Source organism: Dermacentor variabilis, chromosome 9 (assembly GCF_050947875.1).
Source record: "Dermacentor variabilis isolate Ectoservices chromosome 9, ASM5094787v1, whole genome shotgun sequence".
NCBI classification, from domain to species: domain Eukaryota; kingdom Metazoa; phylum Arthropoda; class Arachnida; order Ixodida; family Ixodidae; genus Dermacentor; species Dermacentor variabilis.
The window spans coordinates 65,317,977-65,339,357 of NC_134576.1; the positions used below are offsets into that span (position 1 = coordinate 65,317,977).

Sequence of the window (21,381 nt, forward strand, 5' to 3'; positions counted from 1 at the left end):
GCCAATGCGCTAATCCTACTGTTCCCCTATGCAATTGGGCTACATTTAGTAATGAACTAGGGAGAGGTGGAAACTCTCAAGTTTCCACCCACTCTCATAAACAGCTTTTGTTCCCTGTGCATTTTATGAAGGTTCTGTTTTGTGCTGTAGAAGCTCAAATTAAGTGTCACTAGTAAAACTTGGGGAAAATTAAATACTAGTACATCACATGGTTTAGTCGGGCTATCGGCCTATATCGGTATATGAACCCAAACACTAAAGAAAGTTATTCTAGCATGTCATTTATGTCTACACACCTACATACGATCCCGAAAAAAGTACACCCAGGGTTTTCGTAGTAAGCACAACTTCTACTGGGGTAGACTTATGGGTAGAGTTATGGTGTGGTGAGGTCCAAATTTTTAACATTGAAAAAGAGAGCTTTCATTTCATGAACGTTTACTTTTAAGCCATGCTATTTTGTCGACTTTTCTAACCTATATAGTATTTTGCTTCACTAATTGTTAATTTGCCAATTTTCGGTACCTTTCGTGACTACAGTCGTACAGTCCGCGTAAATAGTAAATTTAGCAGTGGGACAGGTGGTACCAATGTTTTTACGCATATATTAAACGGAAACGGTTCCAATATACTACCCTGCGGTACGTCACAGGTTAAGGCTAGGGGGTTCGAGCAAGAGCTGTCTTAACTGGCGATTCTTTTCGTGTGTTGCAAATACGAGCGAACAGCTCATCAAGAACTACCGCGCAGTTCTTGATTGATATGATCAAATGCCTTCGTAAAATGAGTGAGCACGCCTAATACCAAATTTCTATTTTCTATGGGATCTCCAATATATTCTGCTGGATGAAGTAATGCCCTATTTGTACTGGTGCCGTCATAGAAGCCGTATTGCCAATTTACTATACGTTTGCCTTTCTGCTCAAATTTAGTAAATCATGTTTGAGTAACTTTAAGATGAGCTTTTGAAAACATACGTAGAATAGAAAACGGTCGGTAGTCGCCCATATCAATCGTGATACTTCTTACAGTGTGGCTCTCTGGCGCCCGTTCCTGCGGTGAGCGTTGGTGAAAGCGAGGAAAGCGACAGCATGAAAGTTGATGAAAGCGACCGCATAGCGCAGCGGGAAATGAGAGACCCAAAAACGAAATCGGAGACGAGGGTGCAACGCCACCGTGCGGCCGAAAACGGAGCAGAGCATTGCGAAAGCCCGAGAAGGAAAGCGTAATGCAACGACGATGGCTACGAGATGGCGCCAGGGTGGCGCTTGCCATCTGCGAAGTCTGCCGACGGCGGCTACTGTGAATCGCACCCACGGAATGGCTCCCGCGTTGTCCAGGTTAGCGAGGCTGTCATGGCGCACTTCGCTCAATTTGCAACTTCCCGCATGAGACACATGTAGTCGACGCCAGCCAATATATCACGAAGTAAAAACAGGCATGTAGCGGCGCTTAAATTTCGCATTAGGGAGTATCGTAAAATTCCAACTACAGCGCAAAAAAGGCACATACACACAAAGCATACACGAAATACGCGGACAAGCACTACTACCAACTACTTTTTTCAATCGACACACCCTCCGATTGTAAAAAGTGAGCCATGCACTAGTGTCACGCCCCTTATCCCATGCGAAGTTGATAAACATGACTGAAAGCTAAAAAGGTGAACAATACTCCTGCCTGCTTTAGATAGCAGAATTCTGTAAGTCCAGTTTGACCACCAATGAGGGGTTACAATTCCTGGATCTCAGGTTCAGGTTTCGCGCACACAGCATCACCTGCACCAAGCATATGCATCAAGCATAGATCACCTATACCTTCTCAATCACACACTCTCACTCTCTCACAACGCCACCGGATTTTCCGTATCATGAGCCTTTTAACAATTCCGCATTAATAAAATATTCCATCTGAAAAGCTGCTTGCAGCACTCTGGAGGCTACACGCATTCTTAGCCAATAGAAAGGCCGAATGCGCCTCGAGATGTGCTCATCCGAACCACGTCGTCGGCTCAGCCTCTGTTTGCCATCCTGTTACATGCTACATTGTTGATGGAATGATGCAAAAAGTATTTGGCACCCTAACCATAAGCTGCACGGATATGCATGCGACAGCAGGGCTTCGCTTTACTTGTACGCTTTCCCAGCAGTTACCTTGCAGCCTCCATAGCAAGTAGTACGGGCGAATACCCTTCACCTACCCCGCGGCATCGGCCCGTCGGCTACTTGGCGCTTACTCGCAGCCGTCATCACGCACAATCCTGAAGCCGGAAAGCAAATTAATGAAGCAGCGAACATTTAGGCTTTTATAATGACATCAGCATTCCGGGCCAGTTGTTTATCCATTACCTAAATGATGTTGCGCGACAAAAAAAAACGACACGGACGTGAGAGAAGGCGACACACCAAGCGCTTGGTGTGTCGTCTTTTCTCACGTCCGTGTCGTTTTTCGTCGCGCAACATCATTTAAGTAATGGCTTTTATAGCGTTCCGCACAAAATAGCAGGAGCGTTTGGCAAGCGATCGAAGCGCTAGACAATGCATCCACATCTAGCTTGTTCGTGATTAGGATAAGCCATATTTTTGCGCAAGGGGCAGAAATGACCAAGGAGGTGATAACATTCTTGAGGTGATAACGTTTATTCTAACATCTGGCAAGCAGTCTAAGCTGCTATGGTGTCAAAGAACTGTTCTACCACTAGAAACCATACAGTATGGAGACGTATACGGCCGTTAGTAGGCCTACAGAAAAGTGCCTTTCTTTCCATTCAGTTTCTAGTTCTCGACACTCCGAAAAACGTGGAGGACGGTCACAATCTCACCTCATCTGCCACAAGCGGATGCTTCACCAACACTCAGTAAGTAATTGCGCGTACCATATGTATGTCATATTCTCAGGCGACAGAAAAGAAGATCACTTCATCGTGACCTTGTTAGTAATGCCCAATTACCTAAATGTGGTCTGACTACATGGAGCTTAATAATTGTTTCAACGCCCCACATGCGCTGCAAGAAAGCTGGAAGTATTTTGCCCAAGTCGAGACTTCAAGCCTAGGACACGGACAGGCCTGGCTGCGCCTCTAGTTCTTGCTACGGATGTTGTGTTTTCATTTGTGAGAACGTTACGCTCAATGCCTCTATGGCCTGGCACCCAACTTAATATTACACGTTGGCTAGACCTGTATTGGGCGGAGAACTGAAAAAAAAACTAATTGATAACAGGATTTTTGTGCTTTGGGAGTGAGATTGGAGCATTTACGACAATAAAAGAGTCTCTGAATGGAACTGCATGATATAGTATTCATTTCCTTATGTATATTTCAGTAGACAACACCGCATACTCCTCTGCTATCAAAATGATTGTTTCCGCATGACATGTATCCAAATTCTAAAACGACGGGCCTACTTCTGCGTGAGAAACATCAGCATCGGACATTAATACATCGGCGTAGAACTCTGTGCACTAGTATCCGAACTGAATTTCAAGGAATTGCGCACGAATGTCTGTCTCTAAAGCGTGTTTTTTTGGTTTAGACAAGTGAAGTGTTACGTTTACCTGCTGCCACCTCCATGGTGGCATTGGCTTCACTGGAGCCATTAATCAATGTGTAAAGCGCGGAACAAGCATTTCTTCGCTATGGTTCCTCACACGCACTGAGAAAGACTGTCGTACATCAGGTGTGTCGTAAATAACTGCGCCACATGAGGTATCGTTCAGTGTAGAATAATAAGAAGGACGTTCACAGTTTTAATGCAGCCTCAGAAAGTAATTTAATCCACTGTTGATGCAGATACCATCAACGCCCGCTCACTTCGCGAGGGTCAGGCGGTCGCTGGGAGCTATTCAAGTGCTGCCTCCTTAGCAGCCACATCGGCAAAGCTGTTCTCTTCACACTAACAGTTGCAATTTCTTCCTATTTCTTCTAGAACTGACAGTATTACGAGTGCACGGCGTGCTCCTCTTCAAATTTTCGCAAGTGTCAGATGAATGTTCATGTGCAATGCATTCAGTACAGCTCGGCAGCCCCCAGAGTTCTGAGAACGGTGGTAATGTCTTTGGAGTTTGAAAAATTTTAGTGGTTTGGTGGCCTACTTGAATGTACGGCCTGACCCGAACCACGTACCCTGCTTCGATAGTCTCGGGAAGGACATTTGATTCGAAATTTATATGCCTCGTTTCAATCTCCTCGCCATCACATGCCATCTTAATCCTTCTAATATTGATCGCATTTCGCTCTTTCCAGCAACTCAAGAGCTCAGCCTCACTCACTTTCCTGAGACCATAATCAAAGACGACACCACCCATGATGTTCATAGTACAGAGCAGAGTCAGTGTTGCAAGAATGTCGCCAAATGATACTAGATTCTGTAATTTTCCAGGCCGTTTCTTATCGCGGAGTTTCAAGAGCGCTTGTCAGCGCTGGCAAGCATTTTAGCTGGATAATATGGGCGTAGCGTTCTTGACATACATTTTGAGGCGCGGAAGGGTGAGATCACTCACACTGTCAGTTCCGTTTTCTCACTATGGATTACATGGTAACCTGGGACGTTTTAAGCTTGTCGGGTAAAATTTTCAAGTATTTGTTCGGTGCGCCTCGTCACCTGGGGCCGATCAGGAAGTGCGGCAAATGCGCTAGTCACAAAGGTATTTCTAATTTGGCTGTAAGTGCAGCCACCCACCGTGGAGGCCAACAAGGAGACGCTACAGAACGTGTGAAGGCAGGTCCGGCAGATGCCAACTGTACTCTACTACTATAACCAAATATATACAGCCAAGCTTGCTCGTTCCACACCATGTTTTCCCTTACCGCCTGAATAATCGGGAGTAAAACGAAAGAGAAGCGAGGACAGGACATATTGAAAGTAAAGGAGAAAGACGAAAGTTCGAGTGGAAGACCGCAAAAGGCCACTACCGATTTACCCCTGGAGGGTCAATCCGGGGATGCCGCCTGCCTGAAGCGGAGACAAAAGGGGTGCGTGGCCTATTTTGAGGAGCCCTCAGGGCCCAAACACTCGATGGCGGCTAAACCCCTACGGTCATCATCTTCCTGAACACGCCTACGCCGCGCACAGCTACATTCGCGAGGCTATAACCCCCCTTAAAATAATGGGGTTTTAGGAGCCAAAACCACTTTCTGATTATGAGGCACGTCGTAGTGGAGGACTCCGGAAATTTCGACCACCTGGGGTTCTTTACCGTGCACCTAAATCTAAGTATACGGTGTTTTCGCATTTCGCCCCGTCAAAATGCGGCCGGGATTTGATCCCGCGACCTCGTTCTCAGCAGCCCAACACCACAGCCACTGAGCAACCACTGCGGGTGCCAACCCTCATGTGCACGTGTCCATTGCGTCGCACCACACCAAAGGCCTGCTGTCGAAGACGCCCCAGCGGGGCCTAACTTGTTCGATGCTTCGGCACCCTGAAAGGGCGGACTCAGTCCTTGCGAAATTCTTACGCAAAGGCAACCTAAGTGCGTCTTCGGTAATGTCCTTTAGTACATGGAGACTTTATACGCTAACGTGAATTTCTCTACATGTTTTCGAAAAACCATCATGTCCTGGATATTCGCAAAATATGAGATTCCTAGGACGTCTCTGCCCTTTCGCAAGCTCTTTCTTTCGCGGCGACCAGACGTTCGGCAGGTTTTCCGAACAAGTCACGCAGCTTATCTTTTCGAACCTCCCACGTCGTCAAGTTGGCTTCGTGCTTCTCATACAACACGCGAACCCTGCCTTGAACATAGAGTATTAGGTTGGCGTGCATAAACATAGCGTGCGACCTGTTATGGCCGCTAACTGACGCGCTCGTGCAATGCGAGCCGACCTTCAACATCGACGGAATACGTCCCGGTGTAAGTTACGGGGGTCACGAGGGTGCAACGAAACCACCGGTCAAGAAGCTTGCGCGGACGGAGTCGCGTCGATGGTCATCGTGGCGGAACGGTTGTGGCATCCGCTGTGAAGGTCCAGTGCCGCGCCAACTAAATATTACGGTGTGTGGAGCTACCCTGGTGTAAATAAAGGAAGCATTCTTTGGCTGGAAGGCCACTTCGCTATTGCTTACTTATTTAGCCAGCTTATCGATGTCCACCCATCACTACCAACCACCGACTATTACATTATTATAACAAATATATGTGCTTACTCGACCAATTCTTTACATATTATGCAGACATATTGTATCAACTGAGATGAAACGGCTTCACAACAGGTGTTTCTGTCACACCACATGTTTTTCTTTGTAGTTTTTTTTTTCACTTTTCGGTACGACCTTGACGCGGCGACGGCGGTGCAACCAGTTTTTCTTTTTCCTAACGCTACCGATCAATGTAGCTGACACAGTTATACGCGTACCACGCTGTGGTCTGTGGTTCGAATCCTGGTCAGAACTACTTTTTGTTCTAACGCTACCAATCACCTATTGTAACGCTATTATGACTATTACATGGTTTTAGTGTACAAATTATGCATGTATTGCGCATATAGACGGCCTCAGGGGAAACACTGAATTTGGCTGGGGCACTCCCCAAAGAATGCTTACGAATGAAAACGCCACGGCAGGCAGCATAACGCCCACACGTTTCAAAACGCACTCGGTCTTAAATCACCACTCAACACAAATTAGCAACGTGTAGATAACATTTGAAAACATGTTGAGCCATACGCACTGAAATTGTTCCTCCACCGCGTGATGTGTGTGGCTAAAAAATATGAATAATCTTAAACATTCATCCATGTATCCGGCTATGAAGTAATTGCTATGGCAACAGGCAGCTCTCACAGCTGATGGGGTCATTTTAATTCGATAGCAACTACATGCACACTCCAGGGGAATTTCTACCGTATAAAATCCGCATAATGTACAAGGGCAATAATATAGTCGTAATGCGCCGTACACTGTGTGTGTGAGTGAAAGCTTGCGAAGGTGAGCCGGCGAACGCAGCTCAATCTCGCGTGCGCGAGCGAGGTAGGCGGACCGGTTGGAGGCGAGGAAAAGGGGGAGGGCGTTATTCCCCGCCGCCTGCTGCTTACGGCGCAGCCGTGCGAGCGCCGTATCTTCAAAGCAATCTGCGACGTGGCCAGGGTGTGCGCGTGGCCAGAGCGTAGTGCCGGTAAATTCGTATACGCTGTGCTTTCGACGTTTCGTTGGCGTTGAAGCGAGAGATGCGCCAAGGTCAATTCGCTCGCATCTGCTGCCGCGATTCCTCACTCCAGCATTTTGACAACGAGTTTCCGTGCTCATCCAGTGAGATGTGTTCATGTTAACCTGCGGGCGCGTGACACCGCGCTTGTCAATTTAGCAAAAATACTGGTGGGATAGCTGGTATGAATATATGGGCGCGATAACGTAAAACTGTTCCAAACTTTTCTATTCCGATTCTGCGATCAGCCCTCCGCGATCGGACAAACACTTTTTTGGACCGCCGCCACTTCATCTGTCTGTCACGCGACGTCACCAAAACCGCGATAGGTCCCCATCTGATATGACGTGCACACACTCATTGTGCATAATTTGACCGAACAAAAGAAACACAGTTATGTTTCAGTCGACGACTTTTCGCCATGAGCCCTCGGCTATGAGTCAAAAATTTTAAGGCTGCTCCGACTTCACCTGCCTATCAGGCGATGTCACAAAACCGCAGAAACTCACGGCGTCAAAGTGACGTGTACGCGTTAAAGATGCATTAATATGCCAAACAAAATTGAACTTCTGTGTTGCTTGCCGTAACTTCTCAAATCACGAATCACGAACGAGCCTACACACGCACCCTGCTATTTCCCTTAGTTCCTTGAACATAGGTCAATATTTTATTGTGACCCATTCTTTACGCCTTTGCCTGAGGTCCGCAGGTAGGTATTTTGATTTTTAAACACACTTCGGCCCTCGTCTATGCAAGAGAAATTCACAAGCGGATGTGGAATGGAAGCTCTGACTTCGAGGGCAGCAGACCAGTGCTCTAACCACTGAGATTGTGGCCCGAAGTTATAAGCATTATGGGCCCTGTGCGCGTAGGCAGTCTTCTCGAGGCAAAGGCGGCGAGAGCTCTGTGAGCGGATTGACGTGTACGCCATGTGCCAGTTGTTCGTTTTTTTTTTTTTACTGGACACACCTCGCGCTTTGAGACGTCGCCCCAGACTATGAAGGGAACATTTCTTCGTATACTAATCACAAACATAATCTCAGGATACAAGGTTGTCAAAGATTCAACACAATACCGGTGTACACGGTTGCTGACTAACAAGCGAAATCTTAACAGAAGACAGGATTTGTTTAGCCAGTTTGTCCAGTGGTTTAAACTAATTATATTGTACATGCAGGCTGATTTCGGCGTGTACATCAATAGTGCTCGATGATTGGCCCCATGCAGCCAAAAAACCAATACGGCGCGACCAATCACTCTCAAAGCAGCAAAACAAATTCATGACTACAATAACGCTGAAGACGAAAGTATTTCAGACCTTGAACAAGAATACGACAATTTTTCTGCAAGAGACAGTGATGGCCACACAAGTCCCAGTGAATTGTGGTTGGATTTTAGAAGTACGGTACATAAGTGTATTCATCGGTACGTCTCGGTGAGAAAAAGAAAATCCCCAGCCACAGTCCATGGATTACACAAGAAATAATTCGCCTAACACGCCGCGCAAGGGTGCTTTCAAGTAAAATTTCGACGGTTGCGCGTAGTCTTATGGTGTCACTTTGTAGACACCTAAGAAAAAAGGTAAAGCAATCAAAATTCTAATTCACAAATGTAAAACTGCACAATTTTCTCAATTATGATCCCCGTAAATTCTGGACCCATCTAACGCAAAATAAAGGATCCTACACATAACTGACAACAAATGACGTGGACGTTGGTGACAGTTAACAAATAGCGGCAATATTTAAGGAATATTTTTCTTCTGGTTCCTACGTGCTGACGGTCGGTCTACTGATTTCAGATATGTAAGCTTTCAGGTACGTGATCTTAGTATAAGCGAAGAAGGCATTTTTTCCGCCCTTCTTCATCTGATAATAATATTTGGGGTTTTACGTGCCAAAAGCACTTTCTGATTATGAGGCACGCCGTAGTGGAGGACTCCGGAAATTTTGACCACCTGGGGTTCCTTAACGTGCACCTAAATCTAAGCACACGGGTGTTTTCGCATTTCGCCCCCATCGAAATGCGGCCGCCGTGGCCGGGATTCGATCCCGCGACCTCGTGCTCAGCAGCCCAACTTCTTCATCTGAGTACAAAGAAATCACCTGGACCGGACGATATTCCGAATACGTTTATTTTCAGGTACGCGGAAGGGTGTGTGAAATTCCTCTTTATTATTTTCTGTACTAGTCTAGGAGAAGGTGACGTTCCCAATAATTGGAAACTGGGTAAGGTTCTTCCTATGCACAAATCTGGCACCAGGTTCCACGTTGCTAATGACAGGCCAATTAGTTTGCTGTGCACTGCAAGTAAAGTGATGGAACACTTCGTTTTTCAACACGTCGCCTCATGCTTGGAAGGTAATAATTTTTTTTTTTTTTTGCTAAAGCTAGACATGAATTTCGTCGCAGGTTACCTACTGTGACACAGTTAATAAACACCACCAATGATTACTGCAAAACCCGTGACAAAGTAGAACAAATAGATGCCATTTTTCTGGACTTTGAAAAAGCCTTCTACCGCATACTGCATAGTAAACGTTTAGAAAAACTTAGACACATTTTACAGAATCAAAAAATTTAACAGTGGCTTGATTTATACTTATCTCACTGGTAGCAGTACGTCCAGATATTCAATTCAATTTCACCCATCGCGTCAGTATTTTCAGGAGTGCCACAAGGCTCAGTCCTTGGGTCACTTCTTTTTGTTATATATTTATGTGACCTAAAAACTCTCCTGTATGGGCCCGTTTATTTTTCTGCAGATTACTGCGTAATATATCATAGAATTCTTACTGAAGGTGACCAGCTCATTCTAAATAACCACTTATATGCTGTTAGTACTTGGTGCAAAACAGGAAGATGACATTAAATGTCACAAAAGGCAAACAAATGACCTTAACCCGAAAAAAAGACCCATTAAAGTAGTCTTACAAAATTTATAGCGCTTCTCTCTAACCAGTAGAGCAATTTAAGTATCTTGGCAGAACGATAATCTCGAACCTCAGTTGGAGCCCCCACATTAAAAACATCGATTCACTGGCATCCAAAAGACTATGCCTAATAAGACACCGGTTGAAACATGCAACCACTAAATCGAAACTTGTAGCTTATAATTCACTTGTGCGTCGCTTAGTGGAATATGCTGACGTTGTCTGGGATCCGCACACTGAAACGAATGTAAAAACTATTGAGAGGGTTCAGAGAAAGGCACTGCGATTCATACACAACGTCTATAGAAGACAGCTATCGATATCTGATCTTCTCAACCGCTCCGATCTTCCCACTCTGGAATCTCGTCGATAAATTCACCTTGTGAATATGTTATTTGCAATCCACAATAATCATAGCAAAATAGAATTTCATACCTTCATGCAGTACAACAGAACACGGCAGACTCGGCACAAACATGATTAAACAATTATAATGCCTCAGTGCAGAACCAATACATACAAGCTGTCTTTCTTTCCAAGAGCAAGTGACCTTACGATGAGACCACCTTACCATTCCCCGATGCATTTTTTTTTAGCAATCACTTCTAGCCAATAAGTTTTGTGTGCTCAGTTTTTCACTGGTACGCGCTTGATGCTTTATTTTTGGATTTGAATGTGACGCGTTTGCGTCTTGTCTTGTTTGCTCCTGATTTGCTTCACAGTAACAATACAGTGTGCCTATATGGTTCTCTGTTGTAGTTGTTACTGTTGTCGTTTTCTTCATGAACCATTAACATGTAAAGGTCATCTACCCACGCCTGCCTTGGCTACCAAACGGCGGCCGGCAGTATTGAATAAAATCAAATAAATAAAATAAAACATAGTCTGGTGGTTTCGTATGTACCCTCGTCTCCGAAATTGGTACACATTTCTCAGTACTTTCCTCGAGCAGCTAACGCTAGTAGAAAATGTGTAACGACGTGCCGCCTTCACGATGGGCAAAGGTCGAACATGTTTAAACATTTGTTTGGCGGACTGTAAATGAGATCGCTGTCTTAACATATGCACCACATGACATATCAGTAGCCAATTACAGATGTATCACACGTAGTCGCTGACGACATCCCAATCTGCGTTTGTCCTGCTCACGCTCGTCCAGTACCTATGCGGCACCCAACAATGGCCATCGGGCAACAACAATCTCCGGTCAAACGCCCAAAATAGAAAGCATGACGCCGGCGTCGCACCATCTTGCTGGTGAGGCGCGCGCATGCACACACACACACACACACACATACACACACACAAACACACACACACGCACGCACACAAACTCACACACACACACACGCACACGCACGCACGCACACACACACACGCGCACGCACGCACACACGCACGCACGCACACAATTACGTTTCGCGTAACTTCTATCTGGATCTACCCTCAACTGTAATGCGAATCCTCGCTTTAGGAAAAAATAAAGGAATTGGTTACTGATGTGGGAACCGAATCTGTGCTTTTGAGCACAGCTGCCCTGGCGCTCTAACCATTATGCTACAGTATTTTCTTTGTTATATTGTTCGTAACAATACGTATACACATACAAAGCAGTTCACTTGGTGATGAAAAAATACATGACGTGGCTAGACTATACTAACTTAAAGGCCTTCAGAGCTGTCATCATATACACCAAACCATCAAGTTCTGGCGGTTCAATTATCTGCTTTAGTGCATCGCGTGTGTGCGTAATTCAATTGTATTTTGCCGTTGCACTCATGTGTTCCTCGTCCCAAAGCCAGCCAGCTCTTCGAAACGCTCTGCGCGTGCAACCCGTGCCACATCGTCGTATTTTTTTCTTTTGTGAGCTCGTGCTTTGAGGCGCCCTGTCAAAACTCACTGTGTCCGGGCCGGTCCACTTTCTCCAGCGCTTTCCCCGCAGCATTTGACGCTACGTAGAAAGAGTGCGACGTTCGTCCAACTTCATGATCCTACGAGGTAATCATATTGAACATTTCTTCGCTCGAATGCAAATGCCGTCGTCTTTTTAACATACGCCACGTGACATATAGGAGTACGCACGGTTGTGCATTACGTTGTTGTTGGAGACGTCACAATCCGCGTTTCTTTCGCCTTCGCTCATCAACTTCCCCTTTAGAACCTAACAATCGTCACTTCCTCAGCTATCATCGAACGGCCAGCGTACCTATCGTGCCTTTGCTCTCACACGCTCTTCTTCGACGTGGTCGTCGTGCAGCTGATGTCATAAACACGTACCCTCATCATTTCACACACACAACTGCTGAATGTACATAAATACATTGGTTGACCAGGTGACGCTTCTCGCATCTCCAAAAAATGTTGAATTATCCAGGTGCCTCAAGACGTGTTCGCATAGCATCGTTCCCAGAGTGCGTGGGATTTGGACCATTTTCTGTTTTCCTTGTTTTCACGTACATCGTACCAGCCTCTAGCTCCGCTGTGCAGCAAAACTAGCATGCCGCTTATACAACCGTGTTTTAGCAATAACTGTTTTTAGCGGCGTTTTTTAGCGCGATAGCTTTATTACTCTCGGTACACACCCAGAATGCGTGTGGTTCCGTAAATGTAACCTTCAAGTGCAGCCAAGGTCAAGCTAGGACTTATTCTGCCTCTACTGGGTGCGGCTGCGTACACCGTGTGAGTGCCGATATCTTGAAAGCGATGTGCGATCTGGTTAAAATGCGCGGTCGCAAGGGCCTCATATACAAAGCGATCTGCGATGTTTACAAAGTGCGCCGAGCGCTGGTAGATCCATGTGCGCTGCGCTCTCGACGCTTTGTTCGCTTTGAAGCGAGATGCAGCATGACGGTCAATTCGCTCGCTGCTCTGCCGTGCCGAGCAGCGCCTGTGTCCTTTCCCCATTGCAAGCAAGCGAAACCGTGCTATCGCTCGACGAACTTGATTTAACCACGTTGAACCACGACAATTTTTTCATAGGTGTTTCTAGGAGAAGCGGGCATACGTTTCTACTAAAAACACGAGTTTCAAGAGGCTAACAAATTTCTTTTTTTATTTAGCTTTCTTTACAGCCTTGATCGTAGTTTCCTGAATACCTAAATTGGAATCAGATTGTAGTGTTGCCTCACTTTCTTAAGATATCTTGAGAATCGCGCCTAGTTCGAGATATTCATGAATCCAACGTTCAATCTGGCAATATCATAACTTTGCATGCGGGACGCAGAAACGGCTGCCCCGCTATCATATAAAAAGGAGACGCCCGGCTACGAAAAGTGCGACGAAACCTGAAACTTAATGTTGCAGCCAATCGCGGCAGATACTCATACGGTACGTTTCGCCTGGCAAGTATCTGACAGGTCCTGCCGTATGAGTATTGGCCGCGACATGCCATCATTCAAACTTCACCGCATCCTTCGTCATGGAGCATTTCCATACTACGTAGAAGCGGAGCACGCTCGCTTTCGATATCAGGCAGCTTTAGAATAGCATTTGTAGCCAAATGCAAAGTCATTACGTGCGTTATCGGGTCATTACGTACGTTATGTTTGAAGAACTTAGCGTTCGTGATGTCACACACGCTAAGAAATAGCGTTGTCCATCATATCGGCAACCATGTCTCCCGCATCAGCGTGGATTCCCGGCATGGCTACGCTCTCGCTCTCGCCGACCGCCATTGACTAGTGAAATGAGCTTTCGCTTTCCGTTTACTCACCTGAAACATTAGTTATGAGTCAATAGCGCCTCCGTTCTACGATAAATGTCCACGGTAATGCAATTAGCATTATAAATTTTCAGAATTGCGTTTGTCGCCTTACGTACATTAAATGCCAACACCTCTGGAGGACAATACGGTACGCTTCCATTCAAATATATGTGGTTCGCCGTACTGGAACGAAAACGTAAGGAACACTTTAGAAAACTGAGCGCCATCCAATGCCTTGCGCAAAACGTATCCAATTCAAGACAATCCGTTAGCAACCCTCCTGTCGTCGCTGTGCAGACGCGTCTTGTTAGGAGTACGAATGCGAGAATCGCCGAACTATCTGCGAAATTGGACGCGTCAAGCGACCATAATTAACCTTTCATGGAATTTTAGAGGAAGCGAAATCTCCATTAGTTACTGGCGGTCAAAGCGCGCGAGAGCGTAGCCATCACGTTATTCAACGCTGACATAGGAGCCGCGGGTGCCGCCATGTTGGACAACGCTGTTTCTTAGCGTGCGTAAATATTACAGCATTAACATCATCTGTTTGGCGTGTTGGTAAACCGACTCGTAAAGCACACTTAGCGCCAGCGCACAAAGATAGAAGAGAGACGACCTTGTAAATACTACGAAGGCTAAACTTGTCCAACACCGTACGTCTTCAGAGCGCACGGAATACTTAGACACAAAATATGTCCGTATAACGCGCATTGAGGACAAGTTTATTTCTTTACGCGTGTCATAGATTTCCATTTGGTTTACGCGATATCCGCACCTAGCACGTGTGTGAGTATACATTCATAAAAGGTTGTCTCAGTAGACATGGCGCGTGTCAGAGACATGGGTCACAACGTGTGTGCCCGAATAGGGTATTTGCGGCTGGCTGCTGCCTGCCTAGTAGACAACCTGGGTCAATAGTGATGTGCCGTTTGGGTATGCGCCCCAATGGATTCGCAATGGCAATTGTTCAGACAATTTGCAACCGACGAAAGGTTGCTGCTGCACCTGCGATGCCGTGCCATCGACCTGTGCTGGTGGTGGTGAACATAAACGTCGTCTACACAGATGTGTATATATAAAGAAAACATGAGTAAAGAACTGTCTATACAAAAAAAGAGGTGCACACAGATTAATGAAACGTAATGCATCAAGTGCATTAGCAAACGCGCTGCACCTGCGTATATGTCAAAATTGTCTCTATCTAGTTTTTCGTCATCATAATCACCACAGTAATCGTGATAGTATTCACCATAGTGTATTAAACAATTATCCCATCCCCAGTTAGCCCTCGCATCACCGTCGACGTTCGTATACAAAGAATAAATGCGCTGTAATTTTTTATATTCTCGAGCTAGAAACCAAGGGCGAAAATAACAAGGGGCTTGCCCTTTCTATTACTATGCAAAGTTTCCTTCGTACAAATTTTATTTGGATTCAGAAATAAGCATTTCGTGCAAAATGGACGCCACAAAGGGAACACGACGAAAACGGAGCGCTCTGTTGCGTTCCTTGTTATCGTTCAGCGCAAGGTTGTGTTCGTCTTCGCCTCTGTGTGGCGTCCATTCTGCGAGCAACTTGTTTATTTCTGAAAATCACCAATTGGCATAACGTGACATTCTTCGTCAGTCGGTAGAGAGAGAGAATAACTTTATTGAATTGGGGAAACGGGGATAGGGGATTAGGAGCTTGATGGGTGGCGCCCCAAGTCCAGGGCTCCACTGGCTTCTGCCGCTAGCCGAACGTGACCAAGACGAGCCTTCTGCACCTTCGGGTCTGAGCTGGCGAGTTGTGCCTCCCATTGCTCCAGTGTGTTGGTTTTCAGTCGGTAGAGTTTTTAAAATTGCGGTGCGGTGTCTACCCAGTCATTATCATCATCATCGTCATCATCGGGGGAAAGCGGCACCGCGCGCTCTCGCGCCTCGTGCGGCGGCCTCCGAACGTTGCTCAGAACCAGCCGCTTCCACGTAAGCACGCCTCTGTTCTTTTCTCGTTTTGACTCTTGGGCATATATTCCCTGTATGCTTCTCTGCCACGGGTGAACCAGCGTTCGCCAGTCTAGTTCAGCAAGCGGTTGACGCGAAGCAAGCGTTGGTATTTCCGCATGTTAAGCGTTTTGCGTCGATTAAGCGTTCCGGTCGGTGCGCTGTAGTTAAGCGTTTTGCGTCGATTAAGCGTTCCGGTCGGTGCGCTGTAGTTACGCTAACTCGCTCTTCAAGTGCGGCCTTGTGTACCTGAGATTTAAGCGTTAACGCCGTGGTGATGCAAATATTTTGCAGCGAAGCTGTTAAGGGCTTCTTCCCCCCCAGGATCGTGTCCGTGTGTCGACACAAATCTCCAGCCTTCACCTACGGCGTCCGCGTCAGACGCCACCCCCTCTTCCGTCTCCAGTTTCTCGCGAAGGCTCTGTGGCTCCGACTTCAATGTAAGTATCTTGCAAAAAGCTATACTCGAATTGGTCACTAACATGACTCTATCATTAGACCGAGTTTCAGTTGCTTGTCATAATTAGGACATAGTGAAGTTGTAAACGTTTCATCATTCCCGCCTGCTGTCAATACGTGGTCGTCTACGGAGGGAGCATAGTCACAAAAAACGGCGGTAACTCTTGTTTTATCGAAACTATCGCGAAACAAATTGTATGAAAATTAGCCGGTACGGTGACTCTAACCTTACGCCGAGTTCTTTCTTTTTCGCAATTACTTAGATTGCATAGAAGTTCCAAATATTGCAAAAATCCCGTCTGCCATGCGGCGGTACTTGCACACTTCACTCCTTCATAGAAGAATAAGAATAAATCACTCCACAGTAAAAAGATCTATTCTTTGTCCGTGTCCTTCAATAATAGCAATAATAATAATTATATATATATATATATATATATATACATATATATATATATATATATATATATATATATATATATATAGATATATATATATATACATGCGCCGATTGAGGTAAAACACCGCAGCTTCGCTGCTAGTCCTTCACAGAGTGGAAGGGCTGATCACATCTTAATTACAGGTTAGGAGAAAGCGGGAAAGGGCGTCATAGTATGCGGCTACAATGACGCCTTCGACGATGACCCGTGCTCGTGGGAATATTGCTAGGCGAAGGCACTATGAAATTATTACGTTGGCTTAGGAAGAAACTTTCATCTCTCGAAGAGCCGTTCTTTTATTTCTTTGATTTATTTTTGTAGTCTGTAGACTTGCCCCCCCCCCCCCCTACTTCGAAATGCACCTTAACATGAAGCCCACGCTTAATTTAAATGACGCCTTTCGTGAACGCGTCAAAGAAAACGCAATAAGCGTCTTGGGCGCGTTCGCACCAGGCGTCGTTTAAATAAAGTCAAGCATGGGGTTCAAGGCAAGATGCATTTCTGAATACCGGGGTTATTCTTGTGTTTTGGTGCTCGGTGTTCGCTGCGAAGTAGTTGTTCCATCATCGGCATACAAAAGACATGGTAATGTAGGCGAAAATTTAGGCGTTCCTTCCACGCTGCCACGATATTCACCGGCTTTCTTTATTGTTAATATCCCTAACTGGTGGGATATCGAGGTTTAGGTTTTGAAACCGAACCGATTCGCCCTCAGGGGGCGCTGGCGTGATTCTTCATGGATTATTTAGGTGGCTTCACGGTGAATGAAGACGTTCTTCGCCTCGGTGTCCGCCTCCATCCGCGTGTCTTCCTCCAGGGCGCCGTCACAGCGTGCCCAACTTGCCCGGCATGGCGGTCGTGGAGGCCACGCCGACATCACATTTTGACGACGGGGATAGACTATCCACTATGTACGACGATGCCTTCGCGACTCCTGGGGAAACCGCTTTGCTGCCGCGGAAGCCGCATTTTCACCGGACGTTACTAGCGTTGGCATCTGCGCCATGTCCCGCTGAGAAACGCCTTCCGCCGCCATTCTGACCACACATTGGCGACGGGGAATCCTTTTGCATCGTGGCCACATGTGAGTGAGGACGCCCGGATTTCCTCTTCACTGCAGCCCCTCTGCTACGCTCCTCCTATGCATTATTGCTGACTTCCTGCCTGCATCGACGCTATCGCGGCGTCATCTCCTGCCTGCCCCGTCGACGCCACACCTGGCTTAGCCAGCGCGAGAGGACAACGGCAGAGGAATAGCAGTGGAACAGACTTATGTACTTTCCCTCTCCCTCTCTCGTCCTTACGTTCCGCTTAATCTGCGAACGATCCCATCCACTAAATGAGTCTTATTGACACGGATTGGCTTGGCCAAACTTTTGGCAAAAAGCCTATCAAATTCGTTGCCGCTATGCTGAGACACTTTCCGCATCGTTTAACGATCCATGTCGAATGCCTATTTAATTCTGTAACGGAAAACCCACAAAATCATTCTGAAAGCTGTTTCAACAAAGCAAAATCATTGCATACGTTTTTCAATCTTTTTCAGCTGACTTAAGCTTCAAAAGCTAGCCTCTGCTGAGCGCAATCTTGAGATCTTTAAGCCAATGTAAGCCGCAGAGCCTGCAGGGAATGTAGCATTTGCATCCGTAGCTTCAACAATGCAAAAAACTGGGCCACGATTTTGTAGCGATGTCTTCCGCTCGATTCTATGCCAATATTATTGTTCACTGGTTACGCCCCGCGGTAAAGTGGGCGGAGCGTCAATTTGATGACTGATGTGGCGCGAACAGCGCGAAACGGGATGGCGCCGCAAAAGCCATCGCCACGAAATCGGGGTACTGTGCCCCTGCGTTACGAACTCACCAACTTCTCCGCAAGAACTATGGGACCTGTAAGCTAACCGTGAGAACGCGTAGCTTTCGAGGCGTTGGCACCGGCGTTGTTTCCCATTACTACGCTGATGTCGGAAATTGTTTGCGGCATGGCGCATTACGTTATCTTTCGGCTTTTCCGCTTCTTCGGAGGTGTTCCTAGGCATATCTGGTGCTCTCGTATCACCAGCACTCTGTTTCATATCGCAGCATTACCCGTAAACGCTTTCACGTGAGCGCATTGCTTGACATGATTGAAGCGTTCATAATTGAGTTCTTGTTTGGGTGCTTTGTATGCGCTCTGCTTGAGACGCCAGACAACCATCACCAAGTAAACACGGTAGCATATCCAAAGAAGGCTTCACTTTAATCATCACAGCCGTTTAATGTCCATCGCGGTAAACAGGAAGAAACATAAGGAGTGCATGGTAAATGTAGGCCGCGGTCTGGCGTCTAGCGCGGGCTGTGCTTGGAGAGCTCTGGCAACTGCACTAACCGTGGCTGTAAGCGCAAGTAACGCCTTGGAATCTGAAAGGTCATGCGCCAAGAGGGCTAGGGTTCCGCCATCCTTCAAAGCAGGACGCTTGAAGTGCAGTGCTACGCGCTCGGCTACAGAAAAACCGCCTATTCATATTTGCATCCCTGTTAGGGTGACAACAGGCGCCACTGAAAGTCTCCGCGAACCAACCAATCACTTGAATTAGAGCCACCGCGCAGATTCAGTGTAGGCAGACTTGTCGATGGTGGTAGTGCGACGTCACGATCTCTGTCTAGTTTCTAAATCGAAGCTTCACTTACTACAATTCCGGGTTTGTCTTAAGTGGTTATTTCGGGGTGCTGCTGGGTTGATCGCCATAATGGGCGTATATATTGATATATCATCACTGCCATCATCATCCGCCTATTTATGTCCACTGCAGGACGATGGCCTCTGCCTGATTCCTGATTACCCCTGTCGTTCGCCAACGGATTCCAACTTGCGCCTGCAAATTTTCTAATATCATCACCCCACCTGGCTACCACCAAGCCAAGCATGCACCTAAAGCGGTCATTAAATTCAGATTCCATCATATTCATTATCACTGTGGAAATCGTGTATGTTATAGGGGATTCTCGCATCTTATGATTCTAGTTCCTTTATTTATCCATTGGTGTTATCGGCTGGTAAGTCTGCAGCAACACGTTTGTCATTTATTCGGTACTGCTTTGCAGTTGATGCTCTAAGAATTAGACTATGCGAGGAATAATTCTTTGTCTCATTAATATTGCTGGTCTCAGGGCACAAATGCCTTTTTGAAATGAGAATGTTAATAAGGCTATGCCATACAGGTTAAGGTAGACATCGCAAACAAAGAAAAGCAACGACTCTCAACGTCAGTTCTGCAAGACGCGAACCACATGCTACTATGAAAATCGTTTACTAGATAACTATAGGGATTGACATTCAACAAAAAGCAACGCAAATATGAAGCCATGAAGGCTGTGGTCATTCTACAAGCAAGGACATCGTTCGCCACCATGTACATATCTAAAGAACAATTATGTGTGTAAATACTAAACACCATATTTTAACGAGTATAACGTAAGCAATTGCATCCACGATTAAGGTTCCAGAATATAAAATAACTTAAAACGATAAAGGTTGCGCCAAAAAGTGGCACAAATCATCGAGGCACTGCGTAGTACGCGATAGCACATTAGAGATACATTTTATTCGGCGTACAATTCTTTTGGTTACGCTTTCTAAACAACCTGTGGAATAAGCGTGTTTGTTAGTGTAGGTGCTTGTACCCAAACTACCGGAGTGACATCTGAAACAAGCTGTAGTTCCTACGTTTTCCTAAACCTTCTCTTTTTCCCAGTGTATATTGTGGCAATTCAGAGCTCAATGAATTACATTGACTGCAACCAACCAATGTGCGCTAATGACAAGTAACAAAAACCCAGGCGTAATGAATTCGTGTCCTCTGCTTTTTTTCTTATGCCCAGTGCACGAAACAGCGTGGGTCCCACAAACGTTCACTGTGTGACGTCGAGCTCCACAGAGCATTGGAGAAGCTTCTACGCGGAAGTATTCGCCACATAAACTGCACGTACGAACATGGCTTATTTCGCTGACTGCGCAAATTATCGTCCCTCCCTCGATTTGTTTAGTTTACCAGTCAAGTTGACTTTGTTGACGCATGTATTTCCCTTCAGTCATTTTCTTGAAAAAAGCAGCCTATACAAATACTGTTCGCGCAACTTGATCCCTGGTTCGTCTTGTGTAGCACCTTTGGTTTTAGAATTCGTCCGACGTCTAGCCGTAAGCATAGGAGCAGGAACACCCAATTTCTTATAAAGAAACAGTTACTCATGATGTGTAACGTTTAATGTGACATTTATGACATACAACAGGTGCCTCCCCTACGAATGCTTAGAGGCATTGAACACTTTAGCGCTGGAAATAATTGTTTAGCCACTAGAGCCCGTTGAAAATAATTCATTTTAATATTCATGTAGCTCGACGGAGTGCGTGTTTTTGACAACGTTTCATATAAAGGAGGCCAGGATGTATCCGTTCATAAGCATTAAAGATGTCGCTGAATGAGTGAAATTCTTTGTACCTCTTCAAGAAGCGAGAATGACACTGACTCAGTTACTCTTTTACTAAATGCGATGTCATCCCAAATAACGTGATAATGCGGTCTGCTCCGCCCTTCTTGCTGGAATGACAATGCGCCCACCCTAGGCAAATATTCAGAGAATGAGAGAATTTTCCCGCACTTCATTCTGCTGTCTGCGTAAAAGTATTAATTGAACGCAAACTTTTACGTCCCCTATACTGGTGGGCACGACCCTTTAGGATTGT

General features: G+C 46.0%; 1 protein-coding gene across 1 annotated transcript in view; it reads left to right on the top strand.

Moving 5' to 3' along the window:
- Positions 1-15,476: 15,476 nt before the first annotated feature.
- Positions 15,477-21,381, top strand: part of LOC142592765 (uncharacterized) — a 139,984-nt gene continuing 134,079 nt past the window's right edge. The window contains exons 1-4 of the mRNA XM_075704428.1: positions 15,477-15,742; positions 16,055-16,200; positions 17,477-17,743; positions 20,520-20,623. The gene's annotated coding sequence lies outside the window, so the exon portion shown is untranslated. The remainder of the gene's footprint in view (positions 15,743-16,054; positions 16,201-17,476; positions 17,744-20,519; positions 20,624-21,381) is intronic.